Genomic DNA, 17,532 nt, shown 5'->3' with positions numbered 1-17,532 from the left:
TATATAGTTTATCGAAAAGTAATCCGGGTTTAGCAGCTCAGTTGAAAGATCCCACTAATGTAACCAGTTGCTTTTTGTGCATTTTATCCGAAAGCTTTTCGTGGCAGTGCATTTGTGTAATAGCGTCTCCTTTTAAAACCTTGCTGAGAATAGAACAATGTCTTTAAATCCATTGCAAGTGCCCTTGCAACAAACAGGAGCCAGTCTTGAAAAGAAAGCTTTCCAGGGCTGCAGGGAATTGCTGCAAACAAAGGGTTTAGAAGAGTGACGCCTCTTCCCTTGGAAACGGAAGAAAACGGGCTCCCTAAATCTTATGTTTGTAATAGTTATCGCAATCAGCCGTTCTCATGAGGCAGGCTGCACAAAGCGCATGATGACCCATAGTCTGCACGTGGTGAGCTAACAAAGTCCTTGTATACAATCTGGGATTTGGAAGAGCTTAGCCTCCACTTCTCAGTTGGGAAATGTTCCATTAATACATCCAATATCTACTTTATAGCAGTATCCAGCCAGAAGCTCTCAGAAAACCAAGCTGCACGCGATAAAAGCATTTGCCTTGGGCGTATAGCCTTCTCTTCCACCTGCCTTGTCTATTGAAAGGTTCCCAATACAGGTAGTTCTCAATTTAAGACCAGTCACTTAGTCACTGTACAAAGTTACAAAGGATTTATTTAGCCTGACTAGGTGGCTCAGGGGCTAAGACACTGAGCTTGTCGATCAGAAAGATCGGCAGCTCGAATCCCAGTACAGGTATCCTGCGTGAGCAGTGGGTTGAACTAGATGACCTCCAAAGTCCCTTCCAACTCTGTTACTGTTACTTGGGGCATATGTACGATCCAGATTTAAAGATACAATTATGGCCGTTTATGATATCCCGAAGTCAGATAATTGCATTTTATTACAGTTTTGGGGAAAACTGGCATTTACTTCCATTATTCAACAAAACCGAAGAATGGGTTTGCTTAATGACAGGGTATTTGCTTAATGGCTGCCCCACCACCAAAAAAATTTTTGTAAAATCAGGTTAGTTATGTGGGTGACTTGATTTATGACTAAGTTGCAGCCATGATGGGCATGCTCCATTATGGTTGTAACTCAAAGGCTACCTCTTCAGAGCCATACTCTAGTGCAGGGGTCTCTAACCTTGGCAATTTTAAGCCTGGAGGACTTCAATTCCCAGAATCCCCCAGCCAGCAAAGCTGGGAGTTGAAGTCCTCCAGGCTTAAAGTTGCCAAGGTTAGAGACCCCTGCTCTAGTGCATGTATAATCATTCTTAGTTGATTAACTAGGGGACTCTAATAAAGGATTCTAGTCATTTGGAGAAAAGACAAACAAATAATACCATGAAGGAGGGATTCTCCATGTTGGCAAATAAGAAAAGAAAAATAGCCTTTATTTCCCCCCCCCAAAAAAAAATATATCTCTAGCAAGAGAGAGGAACAGCTAGCAGTGGTGGCCAGCCCAAGGAATGGATCTAGGACAGTGTTGATGAACCTTTTCGGCACTGAGTGCCGAAACGGGAGCGTGTGCATGCCGGAAACTGGAATATCAGTCGCCCTTCCAGTTTCTAGCACATGCATGCGCACTGTCCACCTGGTCTTCCAATTTCTGGCACGCATGCGCGTGTGAAGAACAGCTGGCCAGTGCACATGTGTATGCTAGAAACTGGAAGAGCATCTTCCCAGTGAACATGCGCGTGCCCTGAAGATGATCTTCCAGTTTCAGGCATGCACATGCACACCGGTCATCTGGTCTTTGCACATGCATTCATGCCAGAAACCAGTAGACCCGGTGGCTGGTGTGCATACGCACACCGGAAACCGGAAGATCTTCCCGGTGCGCATGGCAAAATGGCCATGGTAAGATGTTATAGGTGTGTTCTATTCCACCAAGGAACAGCTCAGCTGAGTAGTGGCTCAGAAGAGGAGAAACTAAGTGGCCAGTCTGAAGAACAGCTGAGTGGTTGGGCTGAAAAACAACTGGCCAGCTAGGGAACAGCTGAGCAGCCAATGCAGGGAACAGTTAAGCAATGGGCCTAAGGAACACTGGAGTAGGCCTGAGGAACAACAGAGTAACTAGCACAAGGTACAGCTAAGCAGCTAGCAGCTAGAGGAATGGCTGAGCAGTGTACCCCTGGGTAATGAGCAACTGGGTGGGAGGTGTCTGGGTAGTAGTCCAGAGGCAGGGTAGCCACTGGTGAAGCCGGTGGAATAGGCCAGGTTGTCCTAGACTCAAAGTTCTGGCTTGAAGAAGAGGCAGCAGATGTGATGGACCATAGTGAGAAGGTGAATTCCCAGGAGGAAGGGGTACAATCCAAATGAGTACAAGGGAACTAAATCCAGGCAGTATGTGTGAGAGAAAGAGGGTGAAGACAGCCTCTCCCTAATAGTTCACAGAGTGTATTGGAGATGCAAATAGTAGAGGCATCAGGCTAGAAACTAAGAGACCATGACTTTTAGTACTACCTTAGCCACAAATCCAGCTGGGTGACCCTGGGCTTGTACTTATCTCTCATCACTGGGAAGAAAGCAATGCTTATAGAGGTTAAACAATAAAGAACTAAACTTGGAAGATTTGCCACCTGTTATTCTTGGTTTTGGGCCTAGTCATGGCTAGGAAGGTCTTTGCTCAACTTCATGTGTCAACATCATTGTTTTGTAGGTTTACTTTGAGGGGGTAGTTTTGCTCAAGACCCCATTAAAGTAAAATGCTCTTGGAAACTCTGAATACTTCTATTGATGTGCAGAAAGCGTAATATTTGTGTGCAAATAAGAAGCCTTTGTATGCAATTGGCATCCATGCTGTCTCCCACTCAAAACACAAGCTATTTCATTACTCCAAATGTTGCTATTTCTCTAATCAGACTGAGAAAATAGTCTGCTCCATAAAAAAAAACAAAAAACTAAAAGGTAAATGTTCGCTTTATTAGATTCTGAGTTCACTTTTTTTAAAGTCTTAGATTAAAGCAGGGATGGCAAGTTGGCGCATTCACAAGGTCTGCTCTGTTCTTCTTTACTCATAAGTAGTTTTTTCTCTCTCTTGTTTCTTTAGGTTGCCCCTTTCTTGATTAAACTTCACCTTTTGTTCTTTTTCGTAATCATTAGTCTGAACTCAGGTTCTTCTATTTCACTCTTCCACCATGTGTATCTCTCTTGCACTCAGTTTCTTATATTTATCATTTTCTTATCTCTTCTGAGTTTTTCAGCTTCTTATAAGTCTCCCTTGTCCATGAGTCCCTACCTCTGATTCCCTTCACTGACCCAAATCTTCTAAAGAAGTTACTCTTTCTTTCACTTAAACACCACTTAATTGCTTTCTCCTAAGGCTACTACTTAGAGATGTGGTGGCTCAGTAGCTAAGATGTCGATCAAAAGGTCCGCAGCTCAGCGGTTCGAATCCCTAGTGCCTTGTAACGGGGTGAGCTCCCATTACTTCTCCCAGCTTCTGCCAACCTAGCAGTTCGAAAGCACGTAAAAAATGCAAGTAGAAAAATAGGGACCACCTTTGGTGGGAAGGTAACAGCGTTCCGTGCACCTTTGGCGTTTAGTAATGCTGGCCACATGACCACAGAGACGTCTTCGGACAGTGCTGGCTTAGAAATGGAGATAAGCACCCACCCCCTAGAGTCGGGAACGGTCTAGTACATATGTGCAAGGAGAACCTTTACATTTTAAGGCTATTACTACACTCCTGCTGTAACTTTTAGTTATAAACACATGTCCTTGCCACCCAGACTTATATTTCCTTATTTCTCCTGGCTAGCATCTAACAGCTTGGACCAAACTGTTGATTCGGTGTATCATTGTGATTACTTGCAAACCACTGATAAATTACATCTTCCATAGCTACTCCCAACCCCACTTTAAATCCTCTGACTGGGACAATGATCATGTGCCGTCAAGTTGGTGTCAAGTTTTAGAACCACATAGACAGATGTGGCTCTAAAAGGACCCTGATCTGTCCTTAATTTGGTCCTTCTTGTCTTCCAATGGTGCACCTAACACCAGTATAACTTATTGTTTTTTATCTTCTTCTTTTCCCTTCCCCTTTTCCTGAGTCTTCTCTGGAGAGCAAGGCCTTTGTGGCTGAAATATGATAATTGAGACTATCACAAAATCTTGAGAAAATGAACCCCATAGTTTAAACTATGGACTGTTTGAAGGAGGTTTCCTTTTGTCTAACTAAACTCTCTCACAGTTTAATTGGATGCGCTTAAATTCTAGTATTGCGAGAGAAGTAGAAAACCTCCTCTATATACTCAGTGCCATTCATATTTTTATACAGCCATAGCTGATCCAGTCTAAGCTAAAAAGCTGCAAATATAACCACTCATTATGGGGGAGTTGTCTCAGCTCTCAAACATTTCAGCTGCTCTTTCTGTTAGCTTTATAATATCTTCTGTAAGATATTGCAGCAACCAGAATGGTATTTAGTATTCCAAATTAAAGTACATGGATGTGTTTTCATAATGGCATGGTAAGTATGGTAGTGTTATTTTTACTCTCTTTCATAAGGAATTGGTGTTTCTCATTGCTGCTGTTCAGTGACATTTTTGTACACCAATTTCATGTTAGGCAGTAGAAGAAAAAGCATTCAAATGCCATTGTTTCAAGGACATGTTAGATGTTTAGGTATACGGCTGCTAATAGAATAGAATAGAATAGAATAGAATAGAATAGAATAGAATAGAATAGAATAGAATAACAGAGTTGGAAGGGACTTTTGAGGTCTTCTAGTCCAGCCCCCTGCTTAGGCAGAAAACCCTATACATTTCAGACAAGTGACTGTTCACTCTCTTCTTAAAAGCTTCCAGTGTTGAAGCATTCACAACTTCTGGAGACAAGTTGTTCCACTGAATAATTGTTCTGTCAGGTAATTTCTCCTTAGTTCTAGGTTGCTTCTCTTTTTGATTAGTTTCCATCCATTGCTTCTTGTCTTGCCCTCAAGTTCTTTGGAGAATAGCTTGACACACACACACCCCCACTACTCTATGAAGGGAATGGGCATATTTGGAAATACAAATATCAGGCAAGTACCCTCAACAGGCAATTTACAGAATACGATCTGGGCATGGGTGGGCTGCTGGGGGTTTGCAGAGGTTCAGGAAAAACCCCTAGCTAAGATTCTGTGCAGTTCAGAGAAACCCCAAATCCCACTCCTGGCTGGCCTCTCCCAGGAGTCCCCATGCTGCCTGTTTTGGATGTAGGTAAGTGCAGGGTGCGCGCAGAGACTCAGGGAGACCAAAAAACAGGCCTACTGGAGGTTCAGACCCGTTTCCAGCCTCCAGAGGGCCTCCAGAGCCTGGGGAGGCCATTCTCACCCTTCTGGAGGCTCGAAGAAAGCCTCCAGAGCCCGGGGAGGGCAAAAATGCCCTCCCTGCCATGGTACAGAAGGCTGACTAGGCCACCCCCACCATGGCCCCACCCATCCAGCAACTGGGCAGAGAACCCCTTGCTAAAAATTTTCAAGCCCACCCCTGAAACTGGGGTTTTATGAAGTTTGCCAAATAAATTTGGGTGGCCAATTCTTTTTTCCCAAATTTTAACCAATCCACCAGGATTGTTGCAAGGCTATCGTGAGCGGGAGGAGAATCGGGTCAAGCACCATAAATGCAATCTGAAAAGCAAATTAAAAATATGTAAGGAAAATAATCTGTACTATGGATTTCTGTTTAGCTTCTGTGATGATGTTGTGCCTTGTCCGCTTTCCCCGCAGCCAGGGCCTTCTTATCTGCTTCCGAACGCTGAGGAATGTCCTAGCATGCCTCCCGGCCCCAGCCCTGGCTCCATGCCCAGACAGGCTGAGGAAGAAGAAGTGCTTCCAGCCCCCAGCCCTGGCTCCATGCCCAGGCAAACAGACCCCTCCCCCTCCCCCACAGCATGTGAGCCTGAGGAAGGTCAATTACCAACAGCTGCAGACTGGAGTGACCCTCGCTTCAGGAGAATTGATAAGCAGCGTCAACAGAAGGAAGGGAGGGGCAGGCCTGGATAAGTGCTGAGTCATGGAGCCACACCCCATGGCCTATATAAAGGATCTGCTTTCTGGCATTCTCTGAGTCAGGCAAAGTCTAATATATCTTGCTGAAGTCACTTTCTGGTTTCCTGCCTGCCTTGAGAACTTTGCTAGGACTTTGGCAGAGCTGCAGAGGCACGCCTGATTCGGATTTCCCTGACCCGGCCGTCAGCGGAGGAGTGGGACACGACAGATGACTAGTAGGGACAGGACTGTGCATAGGTCCAAAACATTTAGCAGAACTGTCTCCCCAGTTGAATTGGTCCATCACACTCATGCTGCAGAAGAGGCCAATTGCAAACCTCATCGGCCAAGGAATTTTGGCTGCTGGGATCCAAGAGAAGAGCCTTTTTTTCCATGGCTCCTGCCTTTTGGAACATCTTGCCACAGGAAATAAGATCTGCCCCATCCCTTTTAGCCTTCAGGATGGGGCAACCTGGCTATGCCAACTGGCATGGGGTCTTGAAGGAGGAGCTAATGGATGGAGGGGCACTAATAGAGAAAATATCTCCTCCTAATCTTTGTTTTTTAGTTCATTTTCATTTTTGTAGCTCTGTTTTTGTATTTATAATTGTCAAATATTTGTGTGTGTTTTTTCTTGCTGTAACCCTTTCAGAGTCGCCTTGACCTGCAAGATAGGTGGCAAATAAATTTAATAAATACCATATTTTTTGGAGTATAAGATGCATCTTTTTCCCCCAAAAAAGAGGGTGAAAAGCTGGGTGCGTCTTATACTCCGAATGTAGCCCCACCCAACTTCTCAAACGGAGGTTTCAGAGGCTGAAAGAAGCTTCAGAAAAGAAGCTCCCAAACAGAGCTTCAGAGGCTTTTTTCTGAAGTTCTGTTTTGGAGGCTTTCAGAGGCAGAAAAAGTTTTTTCTGAAATGGAGTTTCAGAGGCAGAAAAAAAAAGCAAAAAAAAAAAAAGCAAGGCACAGAGCTCACAACCAATGAACCTGTTGCTAAAATTCACCTCTGGGAACAGCTGATTGGGGGTATTCCGGGAGGCCAATCCACCTGCCAATCAGCTTTTTTCTTATTTTCCTCCCCAAAAACTAAGGTGCATCTTATACTCCAAAAAATACGGTAAATATAGCACATGGTAGAGCTCTAAGGAGAAAGAAACCACATCTGAATCACTTTCCTATAAAACCAAAACTCCTTTTTGCAAATATAAAATAGGACATCAAGGACAACCCTAATTTTTACCATGCTAACTTTATTTATTTTTAGAGTGTGGGTTTTATTTGTTTATATTAATACAGAAAAATCCAGAGGTCTCCAAACTGGAAGTTATGAACTTGGCTTGACTACCACATGGTAAAGTCACCTACTGTAGTCTTGGCATTGTATTGTTCTAAACTGAACTTTGTACACAATAGTAAAATCCTCATAACAATCATTATTTTTATTAAATGTAGAAAGATACTGTACCAACCTGTTAATTTCTGAAAACATACTATATACATCTATGCCAGACTAAATACACATATTAATACCGGTATTGTTAATTATTTCTTAATAAGTATTGTTAAGTATTATTAGTCATACTTCAGAAGAATGGATCATTTGGCTTTGTGTTTTATGCTTTGGTTTGTGTAAAAAAAAAAATTTCCTAGACTTGAACTATGGATGGCATTCTATGTTATCAAAGTATCCAATTCTAACATCCAAAGCTCATGTAGGGAAAATCTGGGGCTGAGATTATTCTTAACTTCAGTGTTGAGAATTTTTTTTTTAGCAAAAATCAAAAGTTCTGAGATCCCACTCTCTCTTTTTCTAAGAAGAAAAAATCAGAAATTGGACTGTTCTGATCAGAATCATTAATAAGAAAGGACAGAAAGATTTGTATATCTTGCAGTTGATATCTTTCTAGCAAAAGAGGGTTTGAATCAACCCATTTTCAGTTTATTTATCCATTTAGTTTTAATTCTCACAGTGACAGTACTATCACTTCCCATGGAGCTTCTGTAGTCTGGTGTAAACCTTTGTCCTGACAACGTTACAGTGTGTTTCATTACCCACACTGAACTAAGTAATTGCTACAAATTTCCCAAGGCACAGGTGTAGCTGATTCAGCTGGTCTAAAAATGAGTTGTCACCCGAGGTCAACACTTCAATTGTTTAAAGTAATTTATAGAAGGTTGCTGGGGAGAGCATTAAGTTACCGTTTGGAGTAAAGTGCAAAATAGAGAAAAAAATTGGGTACATTTTCCAAGTTGAGGGCCACATTTGGTATTTGAAATACGTACTGCAACTAAACTCTTAAATGTGGCTATAAAACTAGGACAAAAACTAATTTAATATTTACATTTTGACAGCAATTTTTGGAGCTGTTATTGGAGGTTGCATATAGCCTTAGAGCCATCAATTGTGCAATCTCTTATATAGACAGAACTGCAAAAATTGCTTTCCACATTATGCTAAAGGAGCAGAGTTAAATTTAAAAAAAAAGTATTGCAGAACTAGATGGTACTAAAAATGGCTTATGAACATGTTTCCCACTGAATGGCTGTCTTTGCGTGACATATTTATCCATAATGAATTAAACCATGGGAGCCAATTTGATGCAGTAGGGTTAATGCATCAGGCTAGAAACTAGGAGATCATGAGTTCTAGTGCTGCATTAGGCACATAGCAGTGGTGAAATCTGAATTTTTTTACTACCAGTTCTGTGGGCGTGGCTTGATGGGCATGGGAGGAGAAGGATACTGCAAAATCTCCATTCCCTCCCCACTCTGAGGCCAGCCAGAGGTGGTATTTGCTAGTTCTCTGCCAGTTCTCCGAACTGCTCAAAATTTCTGCTGTCAGAACCTGCTGGATTTCACCCCTGGCGCATAGCCAGCTGTGTAACTCGGCTAGTTCTTCCCTCTCAGTCCTAGGAAGGAGGCAATGATAAACCACATCTGAAAAATAATGCCAAGGAAAGTTCAGGGATTTGCCCAGGTAGTTGCCAGGAGTCAACACTGACTCAAAAGCATCAATCAGTTAAACAACCAAGTTTATTTAACACATTATGTCTACATGCTAGTTTTGCAGAGCATGCTAAGCCAAAATAAGTTTGGTTACTTTGTTGTTTAGTATGTGCAGCAAACTAAACCCATTGTTGAATTCCAAGAAAAACAACTCAAGACAGAAGGGATGGTTTTCTTTTATACCTCTTCTCCTCACATTCATCTGTTCCCTTGAAAACCTGCAGTAAACAGTTTAAAATCATTTGAAACAGGGAGAGATTGAAGAAGCCAAGTCTTTCCTTTTAGAATAGAAGAATAGAATAGAATAGAATTTTATTGGCCAAGTGTGATTGGACACACAAGGAATTTGTCTTGGTGCATATGCTCTCAGTGTACATAAAAGAAAAGATACGTTCATCAAGGTACTTTTAGTCAGAAAGTGTGGGGGGGGGTAGTTATTCTTTCCAGGAGCTCATAGGAGCCAAATAAAACTTTAGTTTCAACCACCTGATGTTTATTGAAAAAAACAGGTGTGCCAAAAGATAGTTGGAGATAGAGGCAATCCTGCAAAGGTTTCATGGCATAGACCACATCTCCCAGACACCAAACCCTACCTATTCTCACCTACCTATTCCCATCTCCCAGACTGGCCAAACCCTGTTATTCCCATCTTTCTGGCCCTTGAAGAAATCAGTGTCAGTTTTATAAAGTTTTGCCAGTACTCTCTTGGCATAAAATTTGTGATATCAGAAGGCCCTTTTGTTCAAGGCAGTGTAATTATGTGCTGCCAAAACTGAGATTAGGGCAGGATATGAGGATAGGACAATGCATAATATGGATTGTTATCTAACTGAGACAACCACTGCACATCAAAATCCTCACAGCATTTTCCTGCCAACCTGCCTACTTGCCATCTCCAGCTGCATGTTTTGTGGAACTTAATGTGGAGATGTAATGTAACTTACAGGGGGGAAAAACTAACAACTGCTTCAATCAAATGGGGTAGATAAAACATTTGGTTAATATACGGTTGAAATATTATACTAAATTTTCTATTCTTTTCAGTTCTTTTTCCCCCCCTATTTTTTGGGGTTGTTGTTTTTTTAATGATAGTTCATCTACTTTATAGATGCACTCAGGCCTACCAATGGCATTTTATCTGGTAGACAGTTTTTTTTTTATTTGATGCCCAGTGAAAGGTGAAACAAAACAAAACAAAAACCAGAACTCCAAAAATGTGGCTAATCTGATTTATAGAGAGTGGAGATGGGACTTCTTTTTTGACCTCAGAAATGGCATTTCTACCCAAACTCTAAAAAAAGTTCTGAAAATGTTTTAGTACTTTGAAGTCAGATTAATGTTTGAAGTCAGATTCTTCTTCTTCCTCTTCCTCTTCCTCTTCTTCTTCTTCTTTTTCTCCTCCTCCTCCTCCTCTTTTTGTTCGTTTTCTGATTATAGATTTCCCCCTTTTTATAGCTGTTTAGTTGCACATTTTGTTTTCCTTTCTGAAGGAACTTTTCTACACCAAAGATCTAGCTGAACTGTAAATTATTTTAGCTGATGGAAACAAGATATATTTCTTACTTTGTTTTTTTCCACTGAATGTGATTACGAAGTGTATTTATACTGCACCTGAGAAAGTTGAAAGCAGAGCTACTCATGAAAGAGTAGCCACTAATTTGGTCATTTCATTTTACTAGCAACTTCTATGTTTAGCTGATTAGCAATATTTTCATGTCTTTCTCAACGATTATCAAATGAGATTGTATCAATTTATCCCAGTATTGCAGAAAAAGTTGCTCATTTTTAAAGAGTTAATTATTTTCATTATTGCTTAAATATTGTACAAAAGTAAAAGAGCAAACTTAGTGATGGAAACTTAAGATGCAGCATATTCAAAATACATTATGAAAAGTATTCAGTGGTGCTTTCTTTTTATTTTTCCACCAACCAGTAATTGCTACTAATTTATACTTAACTTTAAAGTTTTAGAGTTGTTTACATGTATTTAAGCATTTTTGCAGTTGTTTTTCAATCTGTCTTTTCTTCAAGAGCTGTTTTCTAAATACTTTAGCTTGCCTTGCTGTATAATATGAATGACTTTCTTTCTTGAGATGAAAGCTTCCTTATCTTCAAAATAGACCAAAGATACGATGATCAATTTCGGTGGTGAATAATAAGTGAGTCTCTGAGCTCCAGTTCTAGGGATATGCAGATAGTGGCACAGGTTTCATGTAAATTCCATTCTGTTAATATTTTGGGAGATAGTTTGGTGTAATGGTTAAAGACATCAGGCTAGAAACTAGGAGACTATGACTTCTAGTACTACCTTAGCTACAAATCCAACTGGATGACCCTGGGCTTGTTTTTATCTCTCACCACTGGGAAGAAAGCAATAGCAAGCCGCTTCCAAAATCTTGCTAAGAAAACTGCGGGGACTTGTCCAGGCAGTCTCCAGAAGTCAACACTGACTTCAAAGTACCCTCTCTTTCTCTTTCTCTCCCTCTCCTTCCCATGTGCAGACCATGCCCACCCTAGTTCCACAAATGGGAAAAACATTGCAAAATGTCACAGGATGGCAACGTGATGCTGCAAATTCGACACCCATTCATTCTCATATGCAATTTTACTTAATATATGTGTTTTCATAATAGAACTATTACTAATATAGATCTAGATGTGTAATATGTTGGAGCATGAGGGCTTAGTGGTTAAGAAGCTGAGCTTCTCAGTTGGAAAGCTAACAGCCCCGGTTCGAGACCCGAGCGCTGAACAACAGGGTGAGCTCATGTTCTTGCCCCAGCTTCCACCTGCCTAGCAGTTTGAAAGCATGCAAATGCAAATAGATAAATAGGTACCATTTTGGTGGGAAATGAACAGTGTTCCGTGTACCTTGGCATATAGCCATGCTGGCCACATGACCATGGAAAATGTCTTTGGACAATGTTGGCTCCCTTGGCTAAGAAACAGAGATGAGTATCACCCCCTCGAGTTGGACATGACTAGATAGGGGACACCTTTACCTTTATGTAATATGTTAGAGGAGAGGGTTAACACAATTACCCCACATACACTCTTCCCTTGTTCATTTATTTTTTTTATTAACCAATCAAAATAATATGTCAGTAAGACATGACTGACTTTCTTCAATATAAATATGAATGCAGAGAATTGTATAGAATCTCATGTAGATTTGCAAAGTGTAAACTGGGAGTATTTTTATTCAATGTTAAATAAATTACATTATCCCTTATACTGGTACTTCTGCCATATAGTCATTCCTTTCAGTCGGAATATTAACTTCCTTCCTATGTCTACTGGAATTTGGAGAATGGAATTGATAGTCCGTCCACTGGAGAAGAACTGCAGAAAACATTACTGGAACTAAAATACAGATAATTGTGATGGATAACTATCACAGTACATTTAACAACAGAGCCTACGGAATTATTATTAGCAAGGCAGTCATTCATCATCGAGCCAGTGGGTGGTACCAAATGAGCTGACCCAGAATTCATTCCTGGGCTCGGTGCTCTTCAACGTTTTTATTAATGACTTGGATAGAAAGGTAGAGATAATGCTCATCAAATTTGCAGAAGGCCTAAAATTGGAATGGATAATTGACACCGGAGAAGACAGAAATAAAATTCAAAATGATCTTGATAGGTTAGAGAAATTTAATGAAAAGTTACACATTGAAATGTAAGGGAGACAAACATCAATTTCTTCAAATGCACAGATAGTATACAGGCTATCTAGCTTGACTATACTATGTTTTAAAAGGAACTTGGCATCATAACTGATCACAAATGGAATTTTGTCCTGAAACTGATGGACTGGAAAAAAAATGCAAATGCAATATTCATCTTCATCAACAGTAATGACTTCCAAGTGACAGGAATTCAGAGTTCTGTTCAGAAATACCCAGGAAAGCCACAATGATACCAAAATAGTGAAACTTGTATCATGATTTCAAGATGAGACCTCTGCTTCTTGTATATTTTTATGCAACCTCATGACATAAATGCAGACTGGGCAGAGTTAACACATTTCATCATTTGATTTCCTCTCTCATCACTACCTCCATTTCTTCCCCGTCTATTTGCCAGGAATTGAGAGGGCCAGATGCTATGATCTTAGTTTTCTTAATGTTGAGTTTCAAGCCAACTTTTGCACTTGCACTCTCCTTCTTCACCCGCAACAAGAGGCTTTTTAGTTCCTCTTCACTTTCTGTCATTAAAGTGGTATCATCTGCATATCTGAGGTTGTTGATATTTCTCCTGGCAATCTTAATTCCAACTTTTGATACATCTAGCCCCGCCTTTCTCATGAAGTGCTCTGCATACAAATTAAATAGGCGGGGCGATAGGATACTGCCTTGCTGAACTCCTTTCCAAATTTTGAATCAATCAGTGGTTCCGTGTCCAGTTCTCACTGTTTCTTCTTAACCCGCATATTTATCTCAAGAGACAAATAAGATGGTCTGGTATTCTCATCTCTTTGAGAACTTGCCACAGTTGTGATCCACACAATCAAAGGCTTTAGCTAGTCAATGAAGCAGGAGTAGATGTTTTTCTGGAACTCCCTAGCTTTCTCCATGATCCAGCGTATGTTGGCAATTTGATCTCTAGTTCCTCTGCCTCTTCGAAATCCTGCCTGTACTTCTGGTAGTTCTCCATCCACATACTGCTGGAGCCTAGCTTGTAGGATTTTAAGCATAACCTTACTAGCATGTGAAATGAGTGCAATGGTGCGATAGTTTGAACATTCTTTGGCATTGCCTATCTTCTGAATTGGAATTTCTATCCTATTCCGAACCCGTTGATCAGACCCTACCTTGAAAATTGCATCTAGTTCTTTAAGAACAGACCCTCAGAATTGGATATAAGATAGGCAGATATATAAATGTTTTAAATAAAAAAATAAAACACATGGGATCACGTTCAGAGAATGACAATAGGTATGTGAATACAAATTAAGTGCTTTGATGGGAAATGAGAGAGAAGAAGAGATGTTTAATTTTGAAAAAGAGAAGTTTGGACAGGGCTATGATTGATACCACACATAGAAATAGGTCAAGATTTATAGAGGTAGTGCTCAACTTACGACCACAATTGAGCCCACATTTATGATGCTAAGTGAGAAATTTGTTAAGTGAGTTTTGTCCCCATTTCATGATTTTTCTCATGATTTGTTAAGTGAATCACTGCAGTTCTTTTTTTTTTTAATTTGCATTTATATCCCCCCCTTCTCCGAAGACTCAGGGCGGCTTACATTGTGTTAAGCAATAGTCTTCATCCATTTGTATATTATATACAAAGTCAACTTTTATTGCCCCCAACAATCTGGGTCCTCATTTTACCTACCTTATAAAGGATGGAAGGCTGAGTCAACCTTGGGCCTGGTGGGACTTGAACTTGCAGTAATTGCAAGCAGCTGTGTTAATAACAGACTGCATTAGTCTGTTGAGCCACCAGAGGCCCTTCTTAAATGAGTAACACGGTTGTTAAGTGAATCTGGTTTCCTCATTGACTTTGCTTGTCAGAAGGTAACAAAAGGAGACTTCGTGACTCAGGGACACTGCAACCGTCGTAAATGCGAGCCAGTTGTCAAGCATCTGAATGTAAATCATGTGACTAAGAGGATGCAGCAACGGTCACAACAGTCATAGCTCACTTTTTTCAGTGCTGCTGTAACTCTGAATGGTCACTAAATAAACTGTTGTCAGTCAATTTTCTGTCATTCCCAAGCATCAGACGTGGACTAATGCTACAGGAAGACCCTTGGTGGTTGGATGTCAGGAAAACATCCTATAGATAAGAAGAGTTTGACAGTAGAACCAATTCCACACAGAGACGAAATTCTTTTCACTAAATGTGTTAGAGGCTGGACAGCCATCTGTCAAGGATGTTTCAATTTGGGCTCCATACCAAGCAGGGAGCAAATGCCGCCTTCCAATCCTGATTCCATTTTATAAAATAATGGATTCCAGACACAGCATTGCACAATGAACTGCTCAGTTACTTACACAAATACGTTTAGAAATCTATTCTTAAACCAGCTTTTTCCCCCAATGGTGGCTTAACGCCATTTAATTTAATGGCTTTGAGGCACTAATCTTGGAAGCAAACGTCACTGAACTCAATAGGACATTTTCAAATTTATAAGAACCTGTGTGGGACATGGGGGAGAAAGGGAAAGAATTCAGACGAATATTTGTTATACTTCAAATGGAATAAGAACACTGCATTGGGGGTTGGAGAGAAAGATCCAATTAAAGATCCTATAGACTTGTGACTTAGGTTTTGAATGTCCTTCAGTACTTTTGTTGTATGACAGCAGCTGGCAATTTCTATCCAGAGCGCTTTTTGGAAAAAAAATCATTTCAATTGGAGTGTTTTCAAAGCAACAATGACTCTTACGAACAATGGAAGCAACGGTACAAGATGGTCAGAGATAAAAAAGACGGCTTTGTTCGAGCCTATCCTTCAGCTTCTCTTTGATCATGAAAATTAGAAAAATGTATTTCATACAATTTACAGCTGGCGGAGAGAGAAAAAGAAACCGTTCCTGAACTATTACCAAAAGTTATAACCGAACCCTCCGCTCTCAAGGAGCACCTCTGCAGGAGAAATTAAAGGTTCAGTTAAGTCACTCAAGAGAACAAATTCTGGTTTCATTCTTGGTTTCTCGGGCCTCGATATAAATAGGTAGCATGTAATAATGTAATATTTATGGTACCCTTGAGGAAGAATGTAGAATCAGTGAAATGGGAAGCAAAAGTGGTTTTCCTTCATAATACACGTAGGAGGGGAAAAAACTATGTTTTGTGTGGGGTCAATCCCTATTCAAGGGATTAGGGAAGCATTTCAGTCAAATTCTTATGGGTAGAATGGGATGGAATTGCAAAGTTATTTAGTTTTCGGGACAACAAGGGATATGAGTGACTATCCTATCTTTTTATACTAAATCTGTCAGCTTTGGAAGCCATACTAGGCCGAAGGCTTCCACACGCTGCCGCTTTCTCCTGTGTGGGAAAGTAGGAGAAGGGGGGGTGGTACAAGGGGCCATTAGACATAATAACATTTTTCCTGCCAGTCAAGGTCAAGCCAAGACTGCATCTGGAGAAGGAGTGGTCGGAGTGATGCCTCGAGATGGGATGGTTGGTGATTGGAGCTCGTGATCGGCAGAGGAGTCAAGGGGGTGTGGTGGTCTGGGGTTTTGTACTACTGAGGAAAAACCCGGATCTCCAGATTCAGAGTTTATCCAGCTGTGCCAATGTCTTGGCATAGGTAGTCTTTTACTACCTATGCTAGTAAAAGAACTTTGCAAGATGTTTGCCTCCGAGTCTTTTCTGCAGGAGGGGGTTTTCTGGAACACTGACAAAATCTTTTTTTCCAGAGGTCTACACAGAAGCGGTATTCAGGCAGTTCGGACCGATTCGGGTGAACTGGTAGCAGCAACTGTGGGTGGGGGTGGGCCCTCCCCCACCCCCACCTGCCCACCCCTTCGCCCCCACCCACCCACCCCTGCGTAATGCCTATTTAGCCACATTTTCAAGTCTGGGCACATGCATGGAAAATGCACATGAGAGCAAAGTGCATGCGCAGAAGGCCAGGCACATGTGCGGAAGGCGCATGAGAGAGCAAAGCGCATGCATGAAAGGCCGGACACATGCACAGAAGGTGCATACATGAGCAAAGTGAGCATGCACGCGTGGGGCGAACTGGTGATAAGAATATTGGAAACCCATCGCTGGGACTACAAACTCTCTGACTTTTTATGCTTCAGTTCAATCCAAAAGGGAAAATACAAGAGCTTCTCCAAGGGGTCTTTTTTAGACTGAGACATATTGGCAACAAGGAAAATGTGTGTGTGGTTGTGCACATGTATTGGTGCAAATGTATAAATAATTGAAATGGAAGTACAAATCATAAAATCAGTCACGATAAGTACAAAGAACTGCAGAAGCTTCTTGGATGAGAAGTGGAAGATCTTCAAGGAAAAACAAAGTCCAGTTGCCTTTTGAAAAAGCACCTTTGGGACAAGTTACCACTTCTTTATCAAATCCTTGACTTCAGTAGTTCAAGGAAGCATACACAGATTACGTTCATTAAAATCATCCTCCATATTTATATAAGAATTAATCACGTAGGTCTCATGGTTAAATGGGGATGCAAACCACAATGTCTTCAAATAACCCTTTCAAATAATGCAACAATGCCTTTCTGCTCTTATCAGACACTAGTCCTTCATTATGATGAAATCCATTTTTATTTTTACTATATATATTTTTTATCTTTTTTCCATTTTACTTGCCCCTTTTCACTCACTGGGGTCATACATTAAGCTAAGCCCTTATTTTTAAGCTTTGAAGTGTTGAATAAGCATCACACATAGTATAGATGAGGCTTGTTTGTTTTTAGCAGAATGGGTTTATTAACTAGCCCATGTCTGTCATCCTTTTTTTCTGCTCACAAACATATACCGAGACAACTTTTTTTAAAAAAAAAAATCACTGGTACAATGTCATCATTTGCTTAACCCAAACGTTCGTTCATTTATGTT

The sequence above is a fragment of the Ahaetulla prasina genome, chromosome 2 (genome assembly GCF_028640845.1).
Source record: "Ahaetulla prasina isolate Xishuangbanna chromosome 2, ASM2864084v1, whole genome shotgun sequence".
Lineage (NCBI taxonomy): Eukaryota > Metazoa > Chordata > Lepidosauria > Squamata > Colubridae > Ahaetulla > Ahaetulla prasina.
Note: the sequence above shows the minus strand (reverse complement) of the source record.